Raw genomic sequence first — 4673 nt, forward strand, 5'->3', positions numbered from 1 at the left:
TCCAGGATGTCTGGTTCTAGGTGAGTGATCACACCATTGTGATTATCTGGGTCATGAAGATCTTTTTTGTACGGTTCTTCTGTGTATTCTTGCCATCTCTTCTTAATATCTTCTGCTTCTGTTAGGTCCATACCATCTGTCCTTCATCAAGCCCATCTTTGCATGAAATGTTCCCTTGGTATCTCTAATTTTCTTGAAGAGATCTCTGGTCTTTCCCATTCTGTTGTTTTCCTCTATTTCTTTGCATTGACCACTGAGGAAGGCTTTCTTATCTCTCCTTGCTATTCTTTGGAACTCTGCATTCAGATGCTTATATCTTTCCTTTTCTCCTTTGCTTTTCGCTTCTCTTCTTTTCACAGCTATTTGTAAGGCCTCCCCAGACAGCCATTTTGGTTTTTTTTGCATTTCTTTTCCCTGGGGATGGTCTTGATCCCTGTCTCTTGTACAATGCCACGAACCTCCATCCATAGTTCATCAGGCACTCTATCTATCAGATCTAGTCCCTTCAATCTATTTCTCACTTCCACTGTATAATCATAAGGGATTTGATTTAAGTCATACCTGAATAGTCTAGTGGATTTCCCCCAGTATAACCTCTATATTAGCAATATTGGAGTTTACTTAATATTTGTTTCACTTGCGTGATATTATACATAGAAAACCCTAAAGACTCTATCAAAAAAACTCTGGTGAGTTAAATTAGAACTCACCAATGAATTCAATAAAGTTGCAGGATACAAAATTAATATACATAAATCTGTTAATTTGTACTTAGAAAGCTAAAAGACACTGATGAAAGAAACTGAAGACAACATGGATAGAAAGATATATCATGTTCACTGACTGGAAGAATTAATATTGTTAAAATGACTATACTGAAAAAATGTATAGATTCACTGCAATCTGTATAAAAATATCACTGGCCTTTTTCACAGAATAAGTCTAAAATTTGTATGGAAACACAAAAGACATTGAATAGCCAAAACAATTTAGAAAAAGAAGAACAAAGCTGGAAGTATCATGTTTCTTGATTTCAAACTATACTGCAAAGCTCCAATAATCAAAACAGTATGGTACCGGCACAAAAACAGACACATAGATCAAAAGAACAGAGAACCCAGAAATGAATGCACATTAATACGGGCAATTAACCTATGACAAAGGAGGCAAAAATATACAATAGTGAAAAAACAGCCTCTTCAATAAATGGTGGTGGGAAAACTAGACAGCTACAATAATCAAACTGGACTACCATGCACAAAAATAAATTCAAAATGGTTTAAAGACTTAAATATAAAACTGGAAACTATAAAATTTCTAGAAGAAAACCGGCAGTAAGCTGACATCAGTCTTAGTAATACATTTTTGGATGTATCTCTTCATGCAAGGGAAATAAAAGCAGAAATAAACAAATGGGACTATACCAAACTAATAAATTTTGTACAATGAAGAAAACCATTAACAAAACAAAAAGGCTGCCTATTGAATGGGAGAAGACATTTGTAAGGATATATCTGATAAGGGGTTAATATCCAAAATATACAATGAACTCATACAACTTAATAAAAAAAAAAAAAAAAACTCATTTAAAATCGTGCTGAAGATCTCAATAGACATTTTTCCAGAGAAGACATACAGATGGTCAACAGCCACATGAAAAGATGCTAGACATCAGTAATCATCACCAAAATGCAAATTAAAATCACAATAAGATATCACCTTACACCTATAGAATGACTATTACCAAAAAAGACAACAAAGAACAAGTGTTGGTGAAGATGTGGAGAAAACAAAACCCTGGTACACTGTTGGTGGGAATGTAAATCGGTGCAGCTGCCACGGAAAAGTGTGGAGAGTTCTCAAAAAATTAAAAATAGGTAAATCAACTATACTTCAATAAATATTTTTAAAAATCTAAGATAGAACTAACCATATGATCCAGCAATTCCAATCCTAGGTATTAAAAAAAAAAATACACATCCCTTTGTTTGTTGCAGCATTATTTACAATAGCCAAAATATGAAAGCAAACTTACTGCCCATCAATAGATGAATAAAGAAGTGGTGTGTGGGTATGTGTATTTGTTGTTGTTCAATAGATAAGTTATGTCCAACTTTTTTGTGACCCCACAGACTATAGCACACCAGCCTCCTCTGTTCAAGGGATTTCACAGGTAATCAATACTGGAGTAGGTTGCCATTTCCTTCTCCAGGGGATCTTCCCAGGGATTAAACCCTCATCTCCTGCATTGGCAGGCAGGTTCTTTACCACTGAACCACCCAAGGAAGCCCGTGTGTGTGTGCGTGTGTGTGTGTGTGTGTGTATCATGCTATCATCTGGCTAACACCAGCCATTAAAAAAATGAAATCTTGTCATTTGTGATAACATGCATGGACCTAGAGGGTATTAAGCTAAGTGAAATAAATCACACAAAGAAAGACAAATACTGTATGATTTCACTTATGTGTGGAATCTAGAAAACAAAACAAATGAATAAACATAACTGAACAAAAACATAGTTATAGCTACAGAGAACAATCAGGCAGTTGTCAGAGGGAAGGAGAGGAAAGAAATAATGAGGGAAATTAAAAGGTATAAATGTCCAGGTGCAGTACAAGTATGAAATGTGTACACTGTGGGTATGTAAATACAGTCAATAACTATGTAATATATTTGTACGGTGACAGATCATAACTAGACATGGTGATCATTTTGAAATGTATAGAAATACTGAATCACTATTTTGTGTAATAGGAACTAACATAATGTTGTAAGTCAATTATTCTTCGAAAAAAAAAAAAAACTCAGAAAAAAAGAGATCAGATTTGAGGTTACCAGAGGCAGGGGTAAGGGGAGAGGGGATTAGACAAAGGCAATCAAAATGCACGAATTCTAGTTATAAGTAAGTACTAAAGATGCAATGAACAACATGATAAGCATAATTAACACTGCTGTATACAGCTGGCTACAGTCCACTAAGAGGACACCACTAAGCAATTGAGTACATGGATGCACACATCCATGCACACACATTATATATGAAAGTTGTTAACAGAGTAATTCCTAAGAGTTCTTATCACAGGAAAAAATATTATTTTATTATTTAATTTTATATACATATTAGGATGGATGTTCATTAAATGTATTGTGATAATCATTTCATGAGGTATATAAATCAAATTATTATGTATACTGTAAACTTATACAGTGCTGTATATGAATTATCTCAATAAAGCTAGAAAGAAAATAAAAGGAAAAAAGTTATATGTTATTGCAATAATTAATTCACAATAAGAAATTCCCTCTAAAAAGCATACTTTACAAGGCAAAATATTCCAAAAAGGAAATAGGTGTTTCATCATTTAAAATTCCTAAAATGTCCAAATCTTCCTATCAATTGCACACTCACTACAGAGTTCTAAATTTCTAAATTTATATTTTTAACATGATGACCATTAACTATTTGAATATTACTTGAAAATACTAACATCTTTATTCCTCAAATTGTTCCTCCAAGAATTTTCCTGTTTTTCTCAGTAGTACCACCATTCTCAGGCTAATCATTTCAATTAGCACCAGTGGCTACATTTCTTTTTACTTTACCATGGCCATATCTACTCAATGATTAACTCTTATCAATTCTTCCTTTAACCTTCATATTTCTCTTTTCTCATATACACCTGCTGTGTTAACTTGTAGTAGCTTAAAATAGTTCCTCTTTCCGTTGCTCCACTCAAACTCATTCAACACATCTTCCTGATCAATTTCACTCCACAGAGCAAAAATATCTCACTGCCTCTACATTCTCCTTGGGAAAAACCTCCAAACTGACCTTCAAAAACTAAATTCAGATCCCCAGTCTACATTTCTGACCATATTATCTCTTACTAGTTCTGTAAGAAAATGCCTTATTCCATCCTAACAAATTTCCTCACTCATCCCCTAAAGTTTCTTCAGGCCATTGTGCTTTAGTTTGTACTAAATTAAAGTACAAAAAAAAAAGTGGGACTGGTGGTAGAATTCCTTTTTAGGCTATTTTATGTACTAAAAACATTCCCATCTTCTATGCCTCTACACCCAGTCATTCTCTGACCCCTCTAATCTATTTTTTCTTCATTTACCTTACATCTATGTGAAATTATGCACTATATATAATTAATATACTTTATGTAGCAATATGGACACACACATATATATACATACATATGTTTGTTTATTACCTGTCTCTGCTATTATTATAGCTTTATGAGGACAGGGAATTTGTTCTGTTCACTATGTATTCCCAGTACCTAGGAGATTTTTTACTAAGAGACTTTACTAGATTTTACTAGGATTTTTTACTATATTTACTAGGAGATTAATAAACTCATTAAATGAATTACTGTACTGACTTGCAAATGCTACCTTTCCCAGACAAAAATATTTCTTCCTCCACTGAAACCCATTAGCACTGATAGACAGTATTTTTCACATAATTTATATGCAACACTGTACTAAGGTAAAAACTACTTTCCAAGCCTTCATGTAACCCTATATTTAAATTTGAAGACACTCTATATTTAACTTTGGAGAAAAGAAGTGATACATTTTAACACTTTGAGATCTTTTTTTTTTTTTTTTAAAGGCTCCTTAGACGATAATGGAGCCTTTAAAATAAAAAAAAGCTTCCTTAG

The 4673-nt window shown here is 33.3% G+C and overlaps 1 protein-coding gene across 1 annotated transcript in view; it reads right to left on the reverse strand.

The window, feature by feature from the left end:
• Positions 1–4673, reverse strand: part of MSH4 (mutS homolog 4) — a 98151-nt gene that overhangs the window by 39933 nt on the left and 53545 nt on the right. The window lies entirely within an intron of this gene.

This window comes from Bison bison, unplaced genomic scaffold (genome assembly GCF_000754665.1).
Source record: "Bison bison bison isolate TAMUID 2011002044 unplaced genomic scaffold, Bison_UMD1.0 scf7180017864382, whole genome shotgun sequence".
NCBI lineage: Eukaryota > Metazoa > Chordata > Mammalia > Artiodactyla > Bovidae > Bison > Bison bison.